This window comes from Trachurus trachurus (assembly GCF_905171665.1).
Source record: "Trachurus trachurus genome assembly, chromosome: 11".
NCBI lineage: Eukaryota > Metazoa > Chordata > Actinopteri > Carangiformes > Carangidae > Trachurus > Trachurus trachurus.
The window spans coordinates 33,253,435-33,280,722 of NC_139904.1; positions in this window are offsets into that span (position 1 = coordinate 33,253,435).

Consider the following 27,288-nt stretch of genomic DNA (forward strand, 5'->3'; position numbering starts at 1 on the left):
TTCCCTAAACTCAAGGCTAACAAGGTTTCACTCAACCCGCCTTTGTCGTGATAAAAAAGCTTGTCCTTTGGGCCGTGAACTTGTCCGACATTTACTTTAAAGACTCCAATTAAAACGCTGACCAAAGATGGATCCGACATAGAGTTGTCTTTTATTTACTCTTGAACAGAAGTAAAGTAAAAGCATACACCCCGAGTCACTCACAAAATACAAAGTACACGAAAAAGAGTTTCGACAGGAACAAACAAAACGAAGTGACTCCCTTCATATCATCAAAGTGTGGTTTATATACTGGTGGGCATGTGCTGATCTCAGTATTTCTCACTCCCACCTGTTGAGGTCTGATCTGTTGACTGTGCACTTTATTCTGTGACCTTGGTTTCACCCTGATACTTTTCTCCGGATGTGTCCCACTTTACTAGCCTTATTTGGACTGTTACCATAGACTTCCATGCACTAAGCGCACCTCCTCGATCCTTGCCTGGTGGCCATTCTATGTAAGTGCGCCGGAAGCCAAAACTACTAGCTCAGCAGAAAGTATTATAAGGGTCATATATAGTTCACATCCATCCCCGTTCACCACCAAGCCTTGCACTCCTTTAGATCCTGTAGAAGTGCACATAGGTGGTGCTAAGGAGCATGTTGTAATTTTGGAGATCAAAATGGCTGCCAGTAGTGATAATGCAATGTTGAAATGAAGCAATATAAGAACACAAAATAACTATACTTTAACTGTTCAAACCCACACAAAATGACATTAAATGTAATGTAGTCATTATTGAAATAATAATACAGTTCATATGTGATCTTTAAAGGTGGCATAACACTCTGTTCACTGGTCTTGTTATCAAACTTTTATGTCATTTCCCATAGAAAAATGCCACCACACCTTCTGGAAAAGGGCCTGGCCCTGATCACTGTGCTGTGTGCTTCCGTGAGAAATGGCGCGCACACGGCCATTCACAGCAAAACAAATTAAAACTGAGCTTTCAAGCACATTTTTAAATGTTAAAAATAACATTAAAGACATAAATATGGCGTGCGCAATTTCAAATTTGGCTGGAACTCCAAATTTACCAACCCGGCCTTTCAGTGAAATTTTACTTTTTGTAATGTTACTAACCTTGAATACTCTAGAAACATTTTGCAGAGTTACGTCTAGCTTGCGTATCTGGACGCTTCTCTGACCCCTCCACAACGTCACTCGGTCAGCCATGTTGCAGTCTTTGCCAAATGTTCCTTCTTGCCAATTCTCTGTTCTGGCGCAAAAGAGGAGGAAGTGCATTTCTGACGTTGTATTTATAGCGCCGAGCAGAACCATTGGTTCTAGCCAGTGTTGAAGTCGCCTAGTAAGGAAAGTAGCTATTGGCTGGTGATGGGCGGCTCGATACCAAATGAATAGGCTAATCACAATCCTCTTATTTTTTTGGGGGATTGATCCATATTTTTTTAAAGACAAAAATTATTAAATTAATCAGTTTATTAAATGTAATATATGTTTAAAGGGATAGTTCAACATTTTGGCAAATTGGCCCATTGCCATAATCCCTATAGTCATAGCAGTAGGTTCGTTACCTTTATTTGTCGGTGTAAGCTATTTTTAGAACGGAGGAGCGGAGCGGCAGGCTGTTCAGAGCTACACTATGGAGGCTAATGGAATTTCTTGGTTTCCCTCATCAAACTCATCAAATACAAAATCCCAAAACTCCAAAAGGCTGTCGTGGACAAGTTGTGAGCTGCACAATCACCACGCTATGAGATAATAATGGAACGTTACGAGACAGAGTTGTTTTAGAGGTAAATTCATGCAAAACCGCTGATGCGCGTTGCGTTCAGGGACAGTTTTTCAGCAAGCAGTCTCTGTATTTACCCTGTATTTACCTCGAAAACGGCTCCGTTTCGTAACGTTCCATTATTATCTCATAGCGTGGTGATTGTGCAGGTCACAACTTGTCCACGAAAGCGTTTTGGAGTTTTGGGATTTTGTATTTGATGAGTTTGATGAGGGAAACCAAGAAATTCCATTAGCCTCCATAGTGTAGCTCTGAACAGCCTGCCGCTCCGCTCCTCCGTTCTAAAAATAGCTTACACCGACAAATAAAGGTAACGAACCTACTGCTATGACTATAGGGATTATGGCAATGGGCCAATTTGCCAAAATGTTGAACTATCCCTTTAAGATTATGCTTTTTTTCTATGTTTTTTTGTGGTTTGGATAGGAACTACTTTTCATTGTGTTCTCACTCAGCCCTGACAACGGCAGAAAAAGATTTGCATTACTGTAACCTTGAGGATTGGTCTAGCACACAGGGGGCTTCAATTAAGGAGGCCACAGAGGTCAGTGTGGGCCAATCATATGCCATTTATTTAAAATAATTCAAATTCTAAAATAACAATCAATGAAGGACAAGAAGACAGACAGTCATATCACGGCTGGGGGACCAACCACCCACTGCCTAGGACACTAGGAGTAAACTACATATCAAAAAGAAATATAAACCCAACACACTTCAATTAAAGACACCACACTAATTAAGTGTGCAACCACAAACCATATCACCATCTAAAGTGAACTCCCAGCATCTCAACCACACCGGTGAATGGAGGACCCCACCAGCCGCAAAAATAGAAACAGAAGAAGACAGAATGTTAAAATCCTAAAACTAAGCAAATGCAAATTTAAAATAATAAAAGACAATAAAATCAATATGGCTAAAATATAAAATTCTAAACTAAAATAAACGTCAGTCAGTGCTGTGCCTAAAAGCAAAAGAAAGCACTGTTAATTTAGTTTGTAGGACATAGTATGAGGTTTTAATGATGATATTTTTGCATACCTCTGTATTTTAAAACAGTCAAGGTTTCAGTCCTACAAACAAATGATAGACCCACAATTAAAATCATTAAATAAATAAAGGCAAATGTTGATTTGTTGATAGGAACCAACACTCCCAAATTGCTGGAACCATGGGAGGTCATCAACAGTCACGGGAATGGCCCGTACGCTATTAGGACTGTGTTGGGATGGATCGTTAATGGTCCACTGAGTGGAAGCAGTGGAGCAGCCTTGGAGACAGAGTTTCCCTCTGCCACAGCGAACAGGATCTCTGTGAGGAAGTCAGAGGAGCATCGGCCAGAATGTGTTGTGGAGACAGCAGCTTTGTTGGATGACCCAGAAGTGAAAAAAGACTTGTGAGTGCAGTAGCTGTGAAAGACTCACCCAGTGCTACTGATCAACTACTCACTACTTTTCCCAATGTCTGGAAAGTCAGAAAGAGAAGTTCTGTGGACAGACTGGATCCATACTCCAAGATGGCCGGCTGAGAGTTGGAGGACAGCTGAGTAGAGCACTGTTGCCAGAGGCAGAAGTGGAACTGAGGCCTTGTCCACACGAGCCCGGGTATTTTTGAGAGTTTTGCTCCGCGTCCACACGAGTGGTGTAATAAAAACACTCCATACACACGCAACTGTGGAATCCGCTACTGAGTGACGCAATGCACGTGTGGAAGGCTGTTTTAACCAATCAAAATACAGTGGAAACCGCTTATGGATCAAAAGGCTTGGGACGGAATCATTTCTATACAAATGCTGTTTAAATAATTCGTTATCAAGAAATCCGCTTATAGTGTTCATGTTTGGTCATTTTATGGATGAAAACATGCGCAAAAACTATTTCAAAACTACGTGTAACCTATTTATTTTATTTTCGGCGGTGTCCCTTTGACGTGCACTGCTGCAGCAGCCTGCACATGTTGCTGCGCTGTGTCTTGACTCTTGTGCTGTGTGCATCACCTGGCTGCTGAGCCACATGACTGTCAATCAAACAAGGTGGGGAATAAGAAACTGCGGCGCTACTGTAGTAGTTATGTCATTTAAAAACACACCGGCAGCGCCCCAGCTGATCTGTAGCGTCACTTGTTACTGTAAATGATGCTGTGTGGAAAACCAGCTGTGGTCTGTGATTGAGGGTGAGTTTGGAGCTGACAAGAGGATCGCCCTGACGACCGTTTCCTTATATTTTTCTCATCGAAAAACTATACAAATAGCATTTAGATGATGTAAAAAAAGAAAAAAGAAGTGCAATAATAAAAATCCACTTTATCACCTCCATTTTTGCGAGCTCACGTCAACTCCTGCAAACCGCTGCAAACAACCTCTGCAGCTGGCAGTGTTTACATCAGCACGTGTGTAGCTATGACATAAACGAGAAAAACAATCACGGTTGCAGTGTCCACACGCACCCGGTGAAACCAACCCCGGCCCAAAACCCCACCCTGGACTCCGGTTTCAAAAAACACGGTTTCAGGGTTCCAGAAGCACGGTTGCGTGTGGACAGGACATACAACCGGGAACATATGTTCACGGTTTCAAAAATACCCGGGCTCGTGTGGACAAGGCCTTCGAGGAAAGAGGTTTTGTTCCTGGGGACATCGTCTTGGTGGTGGACTCAGCAGCTCCTCAAGGCTCTTGGCTGCTCAGTAATGCTCGAAACCTTTCCTGACAAGAGTTGGTTTTGTGTGACCTGTCCATCTCAAGGAAAATTGTAGTATTGTGGCCAGTAACTAACTTACCTGCTTATGGCAGCCTGTGAGGTTTAATTGGTGTTTATGCACTAATAGGATTTGTTGTGTACATTTATCACTAAGAAATACATTTGGCTCCTTTTGTTTATTTGTTTATTTGAATTGTTATGTTGCACACTGTTAACAATTAGGGGCCGGTGTGTAGGAGCCAAATTTGTCATTTTCTTTGTTCTGGTATGTTGTACACATTTTGTGCCAGTAGGTGGCGATCTCTGTTTAGGTCATTGGTCTGAATTGATAAATGTAGGTGGGTAATCAGCGCAGGTGCGCACGCTGAGGAACTCATACGGTTTTGATCGTGCCATGCCGTGCTATGCCGCAGAGAGAATGTGTTGTTGTGTTAAGTGAGTATTTGAGTCGGCTGTATGAATAAATCTGCAACAAAAAGAGAAGCTTTGACTGGACAGTTGCTGTGTTATGCACTTTGGCTACACCTGCATACACCTACACTTACGTACTGGCACGCGTAAAGCCCTTTAAACCACAGCGTGCGTCGATAGTGACACAGGGCCACTATACACAGGGTTCCAGGGTGCCATTCCGAAGGGCCGCCACTCCGAACGTTTACTTTAATTTGTCGGAATGCCGACCCTTAATTATTTATGGGAAAAGGGTGCCATTACGAACCTGAAAGAAAGGGTGCCATTCCGAACCTGAAAAAATCTTGAATGGTTTACGGCACGGAGTAAACAAGCCTAATTGCGGTGGTAGCGTAGTGGTTAGAGCATCTGCTTTTGACGCGGTGGATCAGGGTTCGACTCCCGGGGGAGATACATATTAACTGCGATTTTATTGGCCTCTACCTAACCTTTTTACTAAACTTAACCAACTCCTTTCTACATTGCCTAAACCTAACCAAAGCACAGAGCAAGGACATTTATTTTCAGCAGGAGTGCCGCGGCTGCATCAGACCATGGATGTAATGCATCAGACTCGCACCTGGGTGAAACTTTGGAGGCGGAGGGGGAGGGGGAGGGGCCGGTCGGGCGCTGTCCCCGCGGCGCGTCGTGTCAAGCCGGGCAGGAAGTCAAACCACGAGAGAATCCGGTCAATTTTCAAAATAAAACACATTCGGAACGGCGGCCCCTCGGGAAGTTCGAAATGACGGACCTTCGGGAATTTTCGGACTGGCAGACCGTCGGAATGGCGGTCCTTCGGAATGGCGGTCGCCCCCCATACACAGATACCTCAGGGTGCATGAATTAAAATACTACCCTGATAATAAAACAATGCTAAAAACCCCAAAAGTCTATCTTACCAGAGCAGAGAGTCAACAGTCACAGCTACAGTGCACACAAAGACTCCTGGAGTCACACCTGCTACTAATCAGCCTCTCCTCAGTTCCTGCCTCCTCTGATTGGTCTCTGCTCTCTGCTGCTTCCTCGTGACCTACTGCTACAAGACCACCATGAAATTTAAAAAACCTTTAACGTATAAGAAATAAAGTAAATATACGTGTCCTATTTATGTAAATAGTGTAACATGTGTTAGCCTACATAGCCATAACAGATTGGAACGATTAGCCTATGTCAACATCATGTCATGTTAAAACCTTTTAGTAACACTAGGCTACATAATACGGCCCCGCGTCTTAAGCTCACTTAACCACCAACTTCCACAGACTTACAGTAGGCTACCTCACCTCGGCCACGTATTTTCCCCATGATTTACTCTATGATTTACAGTACTATAAGTAGGCTACACTGCGTCTAGACCTATACCTCCCGACCCGTTCACTTACGTCCTACTTTGCCCGGACTTCCAGTGTCAATCCGGGGGTTGCGGTTCTAGTGCCATAAATAATCTGGCCCATCCTGATTTTTGGCCTACCCATTAGCCACGTTCTGGCTCCGCCACACATCGTGTAATTTAGTGAATGAAGTGGAACGTGGAAGTGGCTATTTAGGGGCTGCTGAAGAGCGGATCATTACAGTATAGCCTGTTGGATGTTCTGTCTCCTGGAGGATTTATCATGTTTCACCACACGTGGCTGTAATGCATTATCATCGGAGCAGATTTTATGTTTATTTTTTGTCATTAGATCTTTCACCGATGGCAGCTTTTTAAAAAAAAAAAAAGTTTTTACATCGGAGACGGTGAACGCATCAGCAAGAAGGCTCGTGTTATGGTTACAAGACAGACCGTGTTTCATGTAGGACTAACCTACAACTTTTATAAATCCCCACGACCAATCACGATGTGCCACGTCATCGCCAGTCGCGGCCCCCGGACAGATCTGGCAGCCCGGACCGTTAATATAATACATCCATGGCCCGGACACATTTGGTACCTACACCGACATCGAACGTCCGTGATATTTTACAACAACAACAACACGTCAAACTTAAAGCAGAAGTAAGCGATCCGGTCGTTTTGGCTAATGCTGTGTTCCAGGCAGGCTTTTGAAACCGTAAATTACAGCTTCATGTCACAACTTACGACTTTGTAGCGTTCCAGGCAACCCACTCGTGTTTTTCCGACCTGTTTTACCTGTGAAAGTCACTATAACGGCCACTCGTAACTTCTGACCCGTGAACTCGTACCAGATCGAACTGGTACGACTTCACAGGTCGGAAAAACACGAGTTACGGGTTGCCTTGAACGCACCATAACAGTCCTCGTCCCTACGTCACCACATTCACGCGCATCCCTTGGCTGCACACACAGCCCTGCATGCCGTTCTCTCTCCTCATTGGATAAAAACTGTAGGATACGAGAAAAGTTTTCTCCTCGGCTCAGAGCAGAGCAGAGTGACTGACAGACCCGTGTTTCTGTCCAAACACTCTATGTAAGTGATTGCTGTCGGAAGATACAACTATTTAAGACTTATATTAACACAAATATATCGCTTACTTATGCTTTAACAAACGTAAGTCGGACCTGTTAAAGTAACGTTACATTAACGTAATTCAACCTAAACTTGTTAGTTACGTATGAGCAAACTTTCCTTTACAGGTTGTTCTGTGTTCGTTTTAGCCTAACGTTACGTGAGTAGGCTATTATTTAAAAATATAAACTCACGTTTTTTTAAGACTGCATAGACTAAAATATGTGATTAATGTTCTGTAGCCTGGGTTGTGCTTTTAGTGTGTTGTAGTGCCGTTACCTGTGCTGGTTACATGCTGCTATTCCGACATGCCGCTATTTCGACATTGACTTCTAATTGTCGGAATAGCGGCATTAACATTATTTTTCAAGCGTCCCACTATTCCGACATTTTTTTTTTCATTGTCGGAGTAGCGGCACTTTACTATTTTTCAAACATTCCGCTTTTCCAACATTGATTGATTACGTTATAGTCAGACGTGTCCTTCTGATTTTATTTAATTTTTTCATCTGAGACACTGTTTCTCATACACAAATACATAAGCCTATTAGAGAAGAAAAAACAAACCCTCCAAGTTTAAAAACACACCAGCAGCTGAGATCTGGGAGGTTTTTGTTTTTATTGTAGCTTATTAAAATGCAAGATCATTTTTCTGACTGGTTTATTGCCCGATGCCATGTATCTCGCTTTCTTTCCCCCACCCTCCGCCCGTTGTCTTCGTTGTCACTTTGTTGCCACTCCACAGAGCGCACATGGCTAATTAATATGCACATGCTGACCATATTATGGTTGTGTCTAGGCATTCCGGGGGCGGAGGTGTGTTCACGTGCGCAACTGCGCACCATTCTTGGATCCAGTTTGATTTATCAAAGATAAATTGTGGAGAGTTGTGCACGCACAGTTTGATAGATCTGAAAAAGGTGTAAATATTTTGGGTGTCTTTTCGCCGTAGGCCTAAGCAAAAAATTTAGTAGCAGCAGTTTTACACTGCTTACTTACAGTTTTGATAAATGAGGCCCCAGGCCCTAAGCCCAGAGCCCTGACGCTCACAGCTTCTCCGCGGCTCATCCGCTGCGCTGTCCGTGGTGCTGAAGGTGACAGGTTAACTTGACAAACAAACTGCAGCATAGTTCTGTTTGTTTATCATGTGTCAGTTTTGTATGTGACTTGATAGTTTAGTTGTTGAGATTAAGAACATCACTCCCTCATCAAACCAGTGGTAGGCATGCTGAAAAGAAAAGAGAGAGAGAGACGCGCCTGGGTATCGCAGCTGTAAAAAAAAAAAAAAAAAAAAAGACAACGTGTCGGAATAGCGGTATCAAAAAGTGTCGGACTACCGGCATGTCTAGATAGAGGGATGTCGTAATAGCGGGATGTCTAAATAGAGACATGTCGGAATAGCGGGATGTCTGAATAGCGGGCGGACACCACCTGGGCTTTTAGCTTTTTATTTGTTCAAAGCCTCTCTGAGTATCATCCATCATATGATATTTTTATGCCTTGTACGGAAGCGTTTTTAGTTTATCTCTTGCTGACACTACCACCATAAACATCATTGTCGTAGTTTAATTATTTGTCCGTTTGATAATCCAATACGGTACCTACAGTAGGCTACATACCGTAACATAGCCTAAACTACTGCAGGCCTATCCTATTCATGTAAGATGGCGGGCCCCTATCGCCGTGGTAACCTCTGTGATTCTCAGGCCAGAGCTCGTTAACTTCATAAACAATCCACCTGGCGCTCGTTTAAATGTTTATAAACACAGACACAGCTAAACCAGACTGACACAGGATGCAGCTCAGTCACTCACACACACACACACACACACACACACACACACACACACACACACACACACACACACACACACACACGCGTAAGCTAATGTGATTACAGCTCCTCCATATCAGTGCTTATAGAAAGATGATCATGTGTCTGTCTTGACCTTAAAGGGGAACTAAACCCCTCAGTTTTGGATGACGTGCTCTAAGCTTGAAATTCAAAAAATGCCTTGATTATGGGCGGGACTCCAGGAGCACTCTCCGATCCCCCCTCCCCCTTGCGCCCCATTCACACCCGCGAAATCACACAAAAGAGAAAAAAAAGTAATAAACACACATCGACACTTCTACTAGCGCTAACGAGCTACTAACGAGCGACTCTAACAGCACTAGTAGCGCAGACACTACTAGGAGAGGACGCCAGAGCCGTGACACAGCATCTACAGCTGATCCGCCGGCTCGTTAGCTCGTTAACGGCTCGTTAGCGCCGGCGGCCGGCCGCAATAACGATTCCCGTTCAGGCAGCTGTTAGCAGCCGTTAGCCGCAGCAGAGCAGCTAGAGTGCCTAGCAACCGTTAGCGGCAGGCAGCAGCCGGTGCTGATTGGTCGGGGAGCTGGTGGCCGGTGACGAAAGCTGCCTCCAAAACGTCATCTGCCTCCATCTCAGCCAATAGAAAAATTCGATTGTAATAGCCGTGTTTCAACCCATAGAGGGCAGTCACTCTACATTTTTACTACAAAATACACCAAATTGAAATATTTTGACTAAAATGTCAAAAGTTGGACCAGAATCAACTGACAACACTACCTTATACCCAAATATATTTGTTTTCAGCAGAAAAAAGTGGTTTGGGGGTTTAGTTCCTCTTTAAGATCGTGGGTTTGACTCCCATGTTGACAGAGATGGTAAAACCGGCAGTAGCCCTGTTAGTTAGGGCCACGGGCAATCGCACCGGGCACTGGTCCCAACAGCTATGAAATAGCTGCAGGGACCAGTGCTCGGTTATTGTGTGGATTTTTTCTTCTTATTTTTCCACTTCCGGCCAACTTTCGGTTCGCTACTAGTGTTGCAGGACATATTATATATCAAAACGTGCGGTTTGATCGGGATCGGTGTGCTATTACTTTTCTCAACAGTTTCCAAATTTTTCGCGACGTAAGTCGCGAAAAACTGCGCAAAATTTTTGCATTGAAGTCAATGGGACGGGCGAAAAAAAAGAGCGAAAAAGACCAATCATTGGAGTTTAACAAACGTCTACTGCTCAGGCATACTTTCACCTAGAGACTCCATTTAAACTTTAAACAGTAGACACAAGTCTTGTGTATTGGCGTATTACTCCACGTTTTGATAGGTCATATAGTTTTTGATCAATCCCTGTTCAATGACCATGATCATTTTTGGAGAAATTATGAGATTATAATGGGTGTGTATTGGACGGAATGTTCGTGTCAGAGCGTGTGACATCATCGGTTAGAGTGGGAGAGATGCCAGAAAAACTCCAGATTTTTTCTCTTTCCAAACTCGGCCCGGCCACAATTTACACTCTACACACATAATTATTTCAGAATTTGTAAGACAAACTTGTTCTGTCACTCATCATCTGCTCAAAATATCAGAGAGACTTACAGAATTTAAACTCGGAGCCTCTTAGTGCGGCCACGTCAGTCTCTGCTCCTCATTGACTCCAATACAAATATTTTCTGAGAGAAGCAGAACGGCCTGGGGCCTCATTTATCAAAGAGCGTGTAAAAGTCCTCTTAAATTTTCAGTACGACGGAAAGGCAAAATGTGCGTACGACCAAAAAATATACACTCTTTTCAGATCTATCAAACTCCGCGTACACACGGCTGCACGGTATTTCCCTTGATAGATCACACCGGACCTGAGAAAAGCGTGGATGAGAACACGCCTCATACCCAGCCCCCTAAACGGCCCCACACAACCATATGTGGTCAATGCAAATCAGTTATGTGCATATTAAGTAGCCATGTGCACTCTGGAAACCTGTGGAATGACGTCAGTGGAAGACGGTGAAGACAATAGACGGACGGAGAGCGGAGAAAGAAGCGGAATTTCTCTGAAAGCGAGATACACGGTAACACGGCAATATCAGTCAGAAACATCATCTTGCATTGAAAGGCTACAATAAAAACAAAAAACTCCCAAATCTAAATGAAACAGAACAGAAAGAAGAAGAATCATATTTATTCTGCCCCTTATTTTAGATTATGTCATAATAATTTAAAGCAGGGTTTCCACTGCCAGTTAGTAGCCTACTACTTTGCACCCCTTTCCACTAACCCCCAACTGCCGTTCACTGGACGACTTTGATTTTCATTTGTGCATAGCTATATATATATATATATATAAATAATACAAAAAACATTGAAGTCCACCAGTCTGTGACTTTTCCTAAAATGATGTTGGGCAGCACCCATTTTTGTTAAATACAATAAATATTATTCACACAAAAAATATCGATCATGTTTTCTCATTTGCTTTGATTTGCTCCGACATTATTGGGCTTGCTGCGCTGTGTGTGTGTCCAGTCTGGCTACGTAACACACGCACGTCGCAGAAATTATTTTCCAGACTGGACAGACTGGTTGTGGAAGAGGTGTAGCCTACATGCAGGGGAAAAATATCAATATAATATCAAAAGAAAACGAAATTCGTTTTATAAAGCCAGTATTTAGGAGCAAACTAGTGTAAATGCACAGGGGGAAAATCTTAGTCGTTGTGCTTTTCATGTAAAGTGCCGACGTCAACACGTGTGCGGTGGTGGTGGTGGTGGTGGTGGGGGGGGGGGGGGGGGGTCATCATCACCGCCACTTGCTACTTCAAACAGTGTCCGCGCTCCTCTCTCCCTCGCATACTGCAGTTCTCTGACTCTGCAGCGGCGTCGCCAATTCCTCCTAGTCTTCAAAAAGCGTGTAAATGCCGGTACGCCATGGTCAGACTGGTCGTAAATTTCGGCACTTTCTCCCGACAGGTTTTGGTTTGATAGATCCCAAATTAGGCGGAGAAAAGTGCGTACGCACAAAACGGGGGAAAGAGCGTGTAAAAAAGCGTGTATCCACAATGATAAATGAGGCCCCTGATGTTTTAAAACTGCCATCCTCTCCAAAATATTTACTGTAGAAACACCAAATCATACCAAAATTTTCAGTACGTCCTTAGAGCAATGTGATCTGTGTTTTGTTCTGATAGGAGTTACCGTTTTGTCATGCTAAGCCTAAATGTGTGACCGGTGCAGAGGCAGAAAATGGCTCTTTTTCTCCACGTTTCTGTCTGTCTCAGCCATAGACTGTAAAAAGAATGGACGTAGCACCGTGACGTCACCCATTGGTTTGGGGGAGTCTGTTTTGTGCCGCTACTACGGGGGTTTGAACCGAGCCATGTTGGATTTGACTTGCCATATTTGGAGAGGTGCGGCCGTTGGCCGGCCGAGGGCCCGCCCACTGGCCTCGTAGCAGCGGTCTCCGGACCTGTCACTCAACGGTTCTGCGCCCTAATTGGCCAGAATTTTAAACCTAATAACAGTAAAACGGTAGAGTTTAAAAAAAACTCTCAGAGTGTGTGCGGGGGTAGAAACTATCGGTTGAGACCAAAAAAATACCAGGCTGTAAATATGTTTTTTTAAGCTGTAAAATCGGCTATTTTAACATGGGGCTCAATTGGAGTTGCTCCCTTCTGGAGCCAGCCCCCATAGGAAGCCGGGGGGATTGCAGTTTTTTGAACGCGGAAGTGAGCTTCACTTCTCAGACCGACAACTGCCCCCTTGGTCTCAGCCCCTATCGCTGTGGTAACCTCTGTGATTCTATTCAGTCATTCAATGGTATACTAAAATCCATGTGAAAAAAATGCTTCTCACTGTTCTCAGGTCAAATATTTATATGCGATTAAAATGCAATTAATTGCGATTAATTAATTACAAAGCCTCTAATTAATTAGATTAATTGTTTTAATTGAGTCCTGGCCCTATTACACAAGATAAACACACACACACACACACACACACACACACACACACACACACACACACACACACACACACACACACACACACACACACAGTTAACCTAATGTGATTACAGCTCCTCCATATCAGTGCTTATAGAAAGATGATCATGTGTCTGTCTGATCAGCTCTGTCTTGACCTTAAGATCGTGGGTTTGATTCCCATGTTGACAGAGATGGCAAAATCGGCAGTAGCCGTGGCCCATTCAAAATTTCCCGAGAGGAAATTTTCTAGTTACTGTTGTTATGCTGTCTGTCTGTCTGTCTGTCTGTCTGTCTGTCTGTCTGTCTGTCTGTCTGTCTGTCTGTCTATCTATCTATCTATCTATCTATCTATCTATCTATCTATCTATCTATCTATCTATCTATCTATCTATCTATCTATCTATCTATCTATCTATCTGTCTAGGGCTGGCGGATATGCTGCCTTCATCTTAGGACTCAAGTGCATCACAAATAGCAAGATAACCTTCAGCAGTACCTGCTCAAGCAACAAAGGGCTGAGTCGTGTCCACCACCTGCAGAAGCCTCCACTACATCAGCTGCTTCCACACCTGCTTCTAGATCTTTAAGTGAGCTCACACAAATATGCAAACACGTGTTGTATGTGAACATTTAATGTACTTAATACATTATTACAGTTTTTCTCTGTTGGTTTGGCTCATTTCTTGAAACAGAAATTACATTCTTAAAACTATAAGACCATTTGGCCAAACAGTCTTACAGTTCTGCACAACATTACAGCTCACTAGCAAAAGCGCATATCTCTCTCCCAACTGTTCACACATGCTTCAAAACTAGATTCCTTTACCATGTAAAGTGTCAGTACCATCAAAATGACAAAGATCTTTCTCAATTGCTTTTGGCTCATTTGCATTCACTTAGTGCTTTTACCAAAAATAAACTGGATGGTTCAGCATAACACCATGGATGAGCTGCAGAACCTCATATCTCTCCCAAAACAGTTTACTTATGTGTCAAAACCAAACTTCTTTCTCATGTAAGTAGTCAGTGCCCCCAAAATGCATCATCCCTGTGGCATTCTGTGAGCACTGCAAGTCAAAATGCTTAGATGTTTTGTCACTATGGCAGAGACGTATAAAACCTAAGAAAAGGACTTTACAGTAAGAGCAGCCTCCAAAGTTTGACATCACACACACTGCACTCATATTGCCAAGGAAATTGTAACCATTTTTATTCACATATAGCCTACATAAAGTAACTCAAGATTATGTACTGTAAAAACAAAATGTATAGGCCTACAGTTCTCTGTACATGTATGAAATATGAACACAAAAAACCCCAGAAAAAATATACCAAGCCTATAGTGCAGTAAACAAAGTTTCACGAGTAGAGACATTTTCACTGGTCATCACTGTCATCACCCTCTGTCTCCTGGCCACCATCTTCATCCTCCTGACCATCCATACGCTGCGCTCTGATTGGCCACATATTTTCATCAACATCACAGCGGATATTTTCCTTGAGCAGGGAGTTGCTCATGATAATTTTCTTGGCCAGGTACCTCCATGTTTATACTGCAAAAGGTACCGGCCCTAGCCAAGCTCTATATATACGCGTTTGGCAGCATTCACAATCATAGACAGCACCAGTCAGGTAGCTAAACAGCTGATTGATTGGTCATCTGAGATGTAGGAACTCCTCCTTCGTTAGTCAAGTTCTAATTTCACCTGACTGTCAATTACTGTCATGAATTTATGAAATGCTTCAAGAAATTCATATGGTTTTCATGGTATTAGCCTACAGTATGTTGACTAATTTTGACAGTTGAACAGACTATTGTGCATATGATGATTTACACAGTGAAATCATGCTGACATGTTTTGGAGAGAGCAACCATTAGACTGAGAATCAACTAATCAGCTTAGATCAGCAAGATCTATTCATTTGGAAAATGTGCTAAATGTATGCTCATTGTGCTAACTCTAGGGTACTTGTACATAACCATTTGCAAAGATGCACTAAGACACTTGAGACATGTACTAAGACATTTGCAATTTGATGAAATCAATGAGAAATGCCATTCTGTTGTGAACATTTGCAAGGTGGTTTGGAGATTTGTCCATGTTATTTTGAGAATGTAATTTCTGTTTCAAGAATTGAGCCAAACCAATAGAGAAAAACTGTAATGTTACTGTTTAATCTCATAGCGATGGAGGAGGATGAGGAGCTGGAGAGAGAGATGTTGAATCTGTCGCCATCTAAATTTGTCACTGAACTACATAAGTGGAGCTAATTTATAATTATAAACAGAGAAAATTGTAAAAAAAAAAAAAAAAAAAAAAAAAAAAAGTTTCTTTACACCCTGTTCTGTACATGATAAAAGTCTCTAATGTTACCTGTGCTTTCAGGCCCACCTGCAGCAGTCTCCAGAGCCACAGCTGTGTCTTCAGCAACAGGTTTCTCCATCATCAGTGTGGAAGGAGGATTCTGTTTTCACCAGAATCCTCCTGACATTACGATTCTCAGTCAACTAGTTTGTTATTTTGGCCGTGTTCTGGCCTGTTCTGATGTTCGTGTTCTTTTGTTACCTAAGGAAATAACATGTCAGCGATGATGGTAAGTGTTTTCCTTTTTTTGCATGCTTTTAAGATGTTCAAGGATTTGGCATGTGAAATACCATGGTGACTCAGAAAAACTATGTTAGATATTGGTTAACATGCCACATCTTTGATTTACAGCTTGTGTTTTTACTATAGATAATGTGTCTAAAATCAGCTAAAATGATGGGCTGTTCTGATAACTGTTTTCATCTTATTCTGCTGTTATTTATCATTCTAGTGTATATTCATTTATTCTGTTGGTTGCTGCATACTAAATTGTATGGGTTATGGCTTATTGTTCTGATAACTGTATTTTGTATCTGTTAAGGAACCACACACACCCATTTAATCCACACACGTAATCATCATACTCCCACCCTCAACATTTATTGATCGACAATAAAGGGAGTAAAGGAACATCATTTGGACTCATGCATTTTAACTGATGCCCCCCAGCGGCCACAAGTGTATCCATCCAGTTCATATACAGTCCTTAGAATAATCTCCAGAACAATTACAGCTCTGCCGTGTCCAGCCCCACCTGTTGAACAACCTGCAGCCTCAGATCCCTCACATACTCAGCCCGCAGCCTCTGTCCCTGGGTATGATCAGGATGTTGCACAGTGGAACTGCTCTCAACAGCAGAAATTATGGATGAAGTCTGAGTTGGAAGCGCTGGGGCTATGGCCAGGTTCCCGTCCAGTACGCCACCTCATGAACATGCTGTCCCTGTGGCGTCATCCGCCTCAGCCCGAGCTCATATAGCATCTCTGAGCTCCCCTCAGCAAAATACTTTCAGCCCAATCCACTTTTCATTTGGAAGCCAGAGCACTCAATTATGGAGAGACTGAGGAACAATTACGGTACGTCCTGCCATGTCTTCATGGATGTCCCAACCGTCAGGTAGTTTCTTCCGGTGTTGGAAGGCCAAGAGTCATCATTGACACCAGTGGTCACTGGTCAGTATTACATTTTAGCCTCTCGGCTCAGCTGCAAGACTTGTAGGAAGTACTGGCATGCTGACAAGCCCCAATGGCTGGAGAAGCTACCGAGGAGATTTACTAACATCGTGCCAGCTCTCCTCACATTTAGAAAGGCCATCTGTAAAACTGTGATGGATGAGATGAGGCGTAGTGGCAGATCACCTGAGGACATGGCAAAGCAGCCGACAGAGGTCCTTCAACTTAAATATGAGAGAGCTCACCTGGCCTACCTGCTCAGTGTTCAGAACATCACGGACGCTGAGGCAGGATTGTACGGCCAGAAAACCATCACCGGGCTCCTCAGACACACAGACACCCCTGCTCCTTTCGGTGGATACTCCGATGCCGATGGCTGGGGTGGAGTATCCATCTCTTCACACTACCTGGTCGACTGCCTGATCCAGGAATATCAGCGGCAGGAGCAGCTGCTGACTCTGCTGCTACAGGGGACTTTTGGTCAGGTCCTGAGGTCTGATCACACCCGCAAAGTGGCCAGGAAGGTTGTTCTGTCCTCTGGCACCATGTCATCGTATGCCATCATGAATGAGAACTGGATGATTCTGTCCTGGGTGATGCTGCAATCGGAGTGTGATCGCTCTCTTCATCCCATGTATGAGGGTCTGGCTCGACGGTACTCTGCTGCTGGAGTGGAGAAGGCAGGCTACCAGTGGGTGGACAGGTATACATCACAAGTTTTAATTCAAAACTCTGATTATTTAACCTGTTGTGCTCTCTTTATTGACTGACATTATATAGTTTGTTTTATAGTTAGACTAAATGTTTTCTGGTCACAGGCTTTTTAAATCCCTTTTGCACAGTTTACTGTGTAATGTGCTCATTTTATACAAATTATTAATAAATAAATTACAAATTCATACAAGTCTCATTTTGTACAAAATGTGTTGTGAATAAGATCTTCTCCAGATGTAACAACATTTTTTTCATGTTGTTGGGACTACTGTGCTGCCTTCAAGGTCCTGGACCCTGGGGCTCAGGAGCACCTCCTCTGGGACTGCTGGAAGACCACAGAGGCCATGGTGGCAGAGGCGACCTCTGGATCCCTACTGAACAGCAGTGCCTCAAGGACCAAGTTTAACAGAGACATAGCTGTTAAGTTAGACCTGTTCCACTACATGCGGCGGTTTACGAGAGAGTGTGTGTCAGAACATCATCCTCTCTACAGCTCCTTCTGCCAGTTCCTCTCTGCTGCTTTTGTTGTTGTGGACCAGAGTGACCTCCAGAAGCTCAAAGAGGCATACACCTTCTGTGGAATCTCTCCGGCAAATCCAACCAAGTAGCACATAAGAGAGCACTGTTGCACCAAAATACCAAAGCCCAGAGAACTGCTTCAGAGAGTTTAAGATGTTCTGCATCACTTCCACCTGGCAAAGGACCAGGATGATGTGCTCCTCTTCAAGCCCTCCGTGCTGAAACTGTGGAGGATTCAGCGAGTCCACATCCTGAGAGGCTGCCTGAGTGACCCTGAGGTGGGAGAGGGAATCCTCTACAGCAGGGGTAGGCAACTATATTTGTCGAAGGGCCAGAATTTTTCTCAACAGACACCCCGAGGGCCGGACATTCAAATAGGCCTAGATTGAAATTAAATTCACCTTTTTGCTTAATAATTTGGTTGTTTATATTTTATATTTTTATTTCTCTTGTGCACATCATTTTTTATTTATACACATCTTTGGTGTTTTGTTTTGTTTTGTATGATATAAAATTAAAAATCTTGACATAGCCCATCATATCATCATTTACATATCATGCTGCTGGAACTTTACACTGCTGGCTGGTATCCTGAGACATGCCCTGTGATTTTCAGTTTAAATATGAAAGGAGGCTGACCATCAGGTCTGTTCTCATGATACAAGTCATTGGTCCTGACACGTGTGTTTCTCTTCTATAACACACATTCTACATCTCGGAGGCGACGTCTTTCACGGGCTTCCTTCACCTTTCAAACGAGGCAGAGCTCAGTGGGAAACTTTAGGAGAGACACGGGCCGAAGGCACCGGGACACAACACCGGGGGAGAAGCAGGTCCGTGCAACCGCGTGCAGCTGTGCGCCGTGGACGTGCACGGAAAAACAACTGCGTTGCATCAAATGCGCGCCGCTACAGATTTTGAGTTGGGAGCGCACATGACGCGCGTCTCCATCTGAACGGCCCCCCATGCATGATGCACACACGAAGCTCACACCTTCGTGTCTGCAACAGGCAGGGAAAACCCTGCAGTCCAGCCGGCTCCCCAACGGCTGCGGCCGGCTGCAAGGCGTTTCCTTAGCCCAGTGCTGGGGCTCACAGGCACACACAAACAATGCGCTGGGACCATAGGCTGGAGCACGTGTTTCCGTTTCCCAGCGCATTGACTTACAGGCGCCGTAGGCGCAGAGACCGAGAAATACAGTACTTAAACTATTAGAACTCAGTCGCGGGCCACATTGGAAGGTCCGGCGGGCCACATTCGGCCCGCGGGCCGCCTGTTGCCGACCCCTGCTCTACAGGTACGGCGGCACCTTGCAGCTCAACTACACCAAGGGCAAGGGGGCTGCCGTACCTATCTGAATCCCTGTGAGAGGCACCTCCCAGCAAGAGGGCTTCCACTATCACCAAGCCCAGTGGGTAACAGGCAACCGAGTGTCTGCAGAACTTTTCCAGGCCCAGGCCATGACTGGAGTGGTGCGCTGGAACTTCCAGAGGCTGGTGGACCTGAAACAGCCTGATGTGGAGCTGCCAGCTGTGTTTGACCCCCTGCTGATTGCAGAACTCAACCAGTCCTCTTTGAAGGTGACAGGGAGGGTCAAATATCCAGCTCTGCAGGTCTCAAGCAGGGACACAGGGGAGAGATTTGGGCTGGGGTATGTGGAGCCAGGCTGTCGCCCTGTTGTTTTAAACTGGGACAAGCATAAAACACAGGGTAGCACCTCAGCTTCAGTTCCCATGGAGACACAGCAGCAACCCTTCTGCCCGAGAGGAAGCAAATCCATGCCCAGCTGCTGTGGGGAGCACGGACTCTCAGGTAATCCAGACTGCCTCCTCACTGTCATTATCTGGTTGACACAGACTGACTCACTAAATACTTTATTTGATTCTGTATTTCAGAACACCAGTGGCAGTGCCCGAGATGAACCACTTCGACCAGTGTTTTTCTCCCAGCAGTGGCCTCCAGCTGTGTCTCAGTCCCAGCCTCCTCCCCAGCCACCAGCGTCTGCCACAGTCAAAGCCGAGTCTCAGGCATCCATGAACAGGTCACTCAAATGAAAGCACACCTACCATCCCTCATGCAAACTTCACATCTTAAAACAGGCTTGGTCACTTTGGTTGGAATTAATATCATGATAATATTTTAAACAATGTAGCTTGTGCACGCAAAATGTAAAATAACTTTAACAAATCTTATTAATCTTAGTGTTATTTGATACAACTCTTCAGACTTGCCAAATCTACAATTTGTAACTGATGTCGAAAGTTTTTTAATAAATAATCACATTGCTTTTCTTCTTACATTCAGCATTTAACACAATAACAATCACATGCTTTATTTTTCACGCCTGCCAGATGTAGCACCACTGCCCATTTCCTCCTCTCCCCGGGCCACCCGCACTGGACCCATTAAGACAGGGGGTCTTATTCAAGTGCTGGACCACAGCCAGTGGACAGATCCAATGAGAGCTGCCATCGCGCACCACAGATCAAAAGATATTTTGAAGCGGGTGGATGCAGACTATGCTGCAATGGTACAGAAGGAGTGCACCGACCCCAACAGCCTCCTTCATCCAACCACATGGCAGCATATCTCCAGATATGTCAAGCATCTGGCTAAATTAAAGAATACCAGCTCTTCTCTGAAGACCAGCCTAGAGAAGGTATTGGAGACACAGCAGCTGTGGCAAAGTTTGACCACAGGCAGCCATACGGTCAGTGTGCCTGTCACAACCCTTCCTCCTGCGACTGTGAACCCTCCAGCTGTGGCAAAACAGCAGCAACAACCACAGCAGCAGCAACAGCAGCCACAGAAGAAGACCAGAAACTGCTTAGCCTGTGGTCAGCCAAAGTCAAGGTATCTGGGTGATGGCTCTTCCATTCATTTTTTTTATCAAACAAAAACTGTGAAGTACTTTTACTGCTCCACAAAGGTTTTTAAGACCTATGCAAGTGAAGGCCTCACAAACCCCCGGATGCCGTTTGATGATTTTGCCGCCTCTCCTTTTTTTAAGTGGGAGATAGATGCTGCTAGACAGAGGGGGCAGAGTGGAAGAAGGTGGCAGATGAGAGGGCGAAGCGGAAGTCAGTCACCTTCCATTGAAACAGGGCCCCAACAGCCCACACATGCACACCTGGGGTGCCAGGGAAGTATATATACTGTCCTTCCAGGGACTTGTCCCTGTATCAGGCTCAGGGCATGGTCAAGAAGATGACCTGGATGGAGTTCCAGCAGTCTGACTTTTATGCGACTGAAAGGGACAGATGGGTTGCAGAGAGGGGGAAGTGACCACCCTCACCCCCCCCCCCCCCCCCCCCACACACACACACACACACACACACATACACATACACCCACACGCACACATAAATATTAGATAATATTGAGCACTGCACTAATATTGTATGTTTGCAGTGCACACACTACTAACTATATTTACTGTATCACTTATTGTTAATTAATTAATTTGACATGAGGCAGTCTACTACAACAGGTGGTTTGAGAAACTGAAACCAAAGTTAGTTGACCGTTGTCAAAGTTATATGTGGGTTATATGTATGTATCTTCATTTGACCAGTGACAGTATTTTACAAAATGTAGGCCTACATGTAACAAAACAGAGTAGCAAAGTTTATGTTACAAGAAAATAAGAACTGCAGTCTTGTTAAATGCAAACTTCAGGTCAGCAGTTTCACCAATGATAGTGTAGCCCAGTCAGGGGTGCAGATCCGATGTCAGGAGTTTTTTTTTTGCCCATATGCAACTCATACCATGCTACCATAAATTATAACTTTGTAGAGGCTCGCCATATCATTCAAAAAGTACTGCACAGGGAATCATTTATTGTGCTTATCTTTCTTGTTTATAACAGCACGTATCAAGTTTAAGTTTATTTAGGATAGCCCCTTGAGATGCAGCATCTCGTTTTCGAGGGGGTCCCTATACAGAAACAATGCAAACAATACACAAACAAGACATACTATTACAATGATACAAAACACACAGAGACACAAAGCACAGCACACTGCTCACCCACTTCACCAACCCCCAAACCCCACCCAACTTATCATCGACTTACACTGAAAATGCACATAAACCTACATACTGTGTAAATGTAGATGTGAGCAAGTATACACATGAGCAAGTACACAAATACACAAATGGGTCTGCCCCAATAACAAGAGCAACACACATCGGAGGCAACAGTAAATCACTGCATCAAAAACATGAGCAACCTGTTCTTAATTGGGAAAATAGATCTGTTCGAAAGATATAGAAGGAGGTGATGGACTTTAACGCAGGGGGTAGATTGTTCCAATCAGATGGAGCTTTGTATTTGAAAGATCGGCGGCCAATTTCTTTATGAATCATAGGCACCGTGAAAAATAAATTTACTGTGTGTCTAAGGGGGTAGGGAGATGTATAAGGGACCAACAACTGTTTTAAGTACGGTGGGACTTCTGAGTAGATACATTTATGAAGAAACAAAAACCAATGAAACTGACGCCTGGGTTTAGGATGGAGCCAGGTGAGGGCATCATACATAAGGCAGTGGTGGGTTTTAAATGGGCATCTCAAGACAAATCTGCATAAAGAGTTAGTTAAAATATTGAGAGGTTTGAGGATGGAGTCAGTGGTGTTTTGATACACAATATCTGCATAATCAAGTATAGGAAGTATCAGTTGTGTAACTACCCTTTTCCTGACTTGAAATGAAAAACAATTAATGCTACGATAAAGAGAACCCAAGTGACCATAAATTCTTTTGCAAACATAATCAATATGTGGTTTAAAGGTGAGCTCGGGGTCCAGCCAGAGTCCGAGGTATTTAAATTCATCACATCTATCAACTGAAGCTCCATCACAGAAATTAATGGATAGTTCAGGTGAGTGTGACAAGCTATGTTTTGTGCCAAACACCATTAAACAGGTCTTTTTCAGATTAAGAACAAGTCTATTGTTGTTAAACCAGTGTTGAACCATATTAAAATCATGCTGTAAATTGTACTGGATTTGTGATATATCACGATTTGAATGATAGATGACGGTGTCATCAGCATAAAGATGGGCATGACAAGTTGAACACAGTTGGAGAAGATCATTAATGAAAATAGAAAAGAGCAGTGGACCCAAAATAGAACCTTGTGGAACACCCGTTTCAACTAACATATGGCTAGATAGACAACCATTAACAGAAACATATTGATATCTATTATGAAGATATGAGTTGAACCAGAGGACAGCATTCTTATTTAGACCAATATGATTAAGTTTATCAAGAAGAAGATAATGATCAACTAAATCAAAGGCTTTAGTTAAATCAATGAATATTGCGCCAATAAGTTGGCCAGTGTCAAAAGCAGAAAATAAATCATTTGTGAATTTAAGAAGAGCTGTAGTTGTGGAGAAGTTAGGTCGAAATCCAGATTGGTATGGGGACAGTCAGATAATTGAAGAGAAATAAGTTTTTCAAAAATCTTTGCAATTACGGAAATAATAGAAATTGGTCTATAATTATTAACATCAGTGGGATCTCCTCCTTTAAAAAGCGGAGTGACTCGAGCACACTTCCATATAGGGGGGATACAATGTGTGGACAGGGAGAGATTAAATAAATCGGCCAAGGGATACATCAATATGTGAGCCGCGAGTTTCACAAATTTAGCTTCTAGACCGTCAGGACCAGCACTACAGCTCTCTTTCAACTCACAGATGGCATTATAGACATCAAGAGGCATTATTTTCTTAAAGGAGAACAAGCCATCTACAGAAGAGGGAGTAGGATATTCAGTCATAGCATAGGGAGTAGTATGCAAGGTACGAGAGACAGAGGAAAAGTGTTCATTAAAAGCATCAGAAATAAGACGGGGATCAGAGATAATATTGTTGTCAACATCAAGCTGATGTATGGGGTTACTACTGTTTTTGTTAAGAACATTGTTAAGGTGACTCCAAAAATGCCGAGGGTTGTGAAAATCTTGCAACAAATGATCATTATAATAGCTGGATTTAGCATTCCTTGATTTAGTTTTGCATTTGTTCCTTAAAAGTCTGTATGTTTCCCAGTCATTGGGCTGTTTGGATGATCGATATTTTGCCCATGCTGTATCTCTCTCCTTGAAGAGGTTTATGAGATCAGAATTGATCCAGGGAAGGTGTGAACCTTTAACTCTAATAGATCGTATGGGGGCATGCTTGTTTATTACATTAATCACTTCACAATAAAAGAAATCCCAAGCCTCATTAACATAAGGAATTAATTGAAATCGGTCCCAGTTAATATTAATTAGATCATGGATAAAAAGGTCAAAGTTCATTTTTTTACACTGCCTAAATTCAATATATTTGGGGGGAGATCGTGGAATTTTTATTTTCCAAACACAATATATAATACAATGATCACTGAAACAGTCTGACATTACACCAGACTTAATGATCCTATCGGGGTTTGTAACGAGGATCCAGTCTATTAAAGACGAAGACCGGGGATCTACTCTTGTGGGTGTTTTTATTAGCTGGGTGAGATTTGCACCATGAAACAAGTGTCTATCATTTGTAGAAGAGTGGCTAAGCCAATTGCTATTGAAGTCACCCAAAATAATCATTTCATTATGCTTCTCAAAAGAGTTGATAGTTGACAGAATACATTTGGTAGAGTCAGCTGGCGCTGAAGGAGGTCTATAAATGTTACCAATAGTTACTGTTTTATTTTCATGAAAGACAATATCAGTAAAGAGACATTCAAAATTAACTGGTTCAACATGAGGGGTGATACATTTAGAGTTCAGGTGAGAGGCAACATAAGTTGCCACACCACCACCCCTAGAGCCCCTGTCAGCTCTGTAAAGTACAAAATTGTCAATCTTTAACTCATTATCAGGAATTCTGTCATGCAGCCATGTCTCAGACAAGGTAATAATATGTGGATTATGAATTTTAACCCAGGTCCGGATAAGGTCAATTTTGGGTGCAAGGCTCCTGATATTAAGATGGATGATCTTTAAACCTTTGATAAGATCAATGGTACCTTAGAAGTTTAGGAACAGAGTGGTGGGGGGTGGGAGGGGGGTGGGGGGTGGGGGGTGTGGAGAGCAAGAGCAGGCATGGCAGACAAGCACACATACAACATGAGTACTGACACACACACACGCACACACACACACACACAAACACACACACAACACATACACAAAAAAAAAAAAAAAAAAAAAGAGCAGTCAATGGAAGACAAATAGCCACACACTCAGACTGCATGAAAAAACATTTACTTAAGGAGGGCCATCAAAATATAGCCAGCAAGACCGTTGAAATCAGCAGAGCACATGAATATAAATGAAATATAATATAAGCCATAGTGTGATAAGTAGGGTCAAGTGAAATTCAAAGTTCAACAGCCTGCAATGACAGGAGGTGTCCTAACCTGAACACATCCACTGCTGTTATGTTAGTAAATCATAATTTTAAGGGTCTCGGACATGTAATGTCTACTCACGTTCTTATCTTTCGCCTCCCACCGACCCTCCCAGATCCCAAATTCTTCTCACCATCTTCCTTTTCTCCCAGTGTATGGAACTACTTTATGCACGATTAATTGATATGGATGCATATCAAAATATGAAGCCCTAAGATTGAGGGGGTCTTTTTTTTTTTTTAAGCCTGCTGATGTCATCAGCGTCTGTGAAAGAAAATACCCATTCATTTGCATTGTAGTGGAGGAGACCAGAGATGGGATGTGGAGTCAGAAATATATTTGTCAAACATTATGTTCCACCATTTCTTTTTAGATGTGAATCTCAAAATGTGAAGAATGTGAAGTCTGAAAATACATGTGTTCAATTTTGAATAATTTGGGGTACTTTTATAGGGACATGTCCCTGCCAGGATCTGCACCCATGAGCCCAGTGGTTTTCAAAGTGGGGGCCGTTGCTAGGGGGTCTTCAGCAAATTGGAATGAAGATGAGAAGAAATGCAAATAACAAAATAAACTCAAATTATTGTTTGTTGTATTATAGTTTGGGCGTGTACATTTTTTTATTTTGTTCTGTTTGCTTTGTTCTGGCTGTGTTTTCAATAACAATTAAATGTCTAAAAGAAAAATACTGTGGTGGTCTTTACTTGTAATGGAGGTAGAAAATTCAATAGTCAAGACATTTTCAATGATATGCTAAACTGTACGCTTTATCCATCAAAGGAATAAACATCCATTGTTGTTGCCTCATAAGCAAAACATAGAAAACTATACTGTAATGATACTGTCATGATGCCATAGTATTATATAATATGACATATACATAATATGCAGTGTATAAATACATCTGTGGGTGCGCTGGGACACATCATCAGTGATGTTTCCTGAGATCAAAGGGTGTCGCAACATCAACCACACCCTCAGGTGACCCAGCCAGGGTTGATTAGGCCCTGGCTTGTGTCCCAGCAACACTGGCCCACTTTTCTGACCTTTTGATCCAAATCCACCTGGAGGCCCTCTCAGCAGCCTCTGAGGTGGACTTGATGGCTCTCTTCGCAGCTCCTGTGATGCCGAGACGGATTTAGATCCCGCACAAGGAGCGGGCAGCAAAGCCTCTGCACCCCACCAAAATGAGTATGTTATTTGTATAACATTCAGTGATTTTTACATAGACTATGATGTTTCTAACAAACAAAAATAACAGTTAAGAAACGGTATGTATGAAAATAAGAGAATCTAATTATATTTAATAATGATAATTAGTTATTATTGTCACTTGGGGCAGCAGGACCCTGCTGAAAAAAGATTGTCAGTGTCATCTCAATGGGGTTCTCAGGTATCAGGTTAAATAAAGGTTGAGTAAAAATGAATTGATTTTAAAAACAATGTAATAACAAATATATACTAGCTGTTTCTCAGACTGAAGTCAGAGCAGTCCTATACATTTAGCAGAACATCATTTTAATATGTGTGAGTTTGAAACATTGGAAAATATCAGAAAATTATTAATTTGAACAATTTTTCTTTAATTTCTGTTGCTCATAATCATATATTTATCATAAAGTGATAATGGTAAACGAAAGTAAATCAATACTGGAGCAAATATTTACATATCTACTATTTATGGTGCATGGTAGCTGTATAAAACACCATCAGAAAGAACCTGTGTTCGGTTACACCCCGCCTTTCCGAAGCACCGCCTTACCGACAATAGACTTCCATTCATCGTAATAGCGGGTTTTCTATTTTTTCTAAAGACCCCGCTACTCCGAAAAGGCTATTGGGGGAAAACCCCAGTGCTCAGTGCGCATTGATCCTTTTTTCCTTTTGGGGGTCAAACGGATCATGTG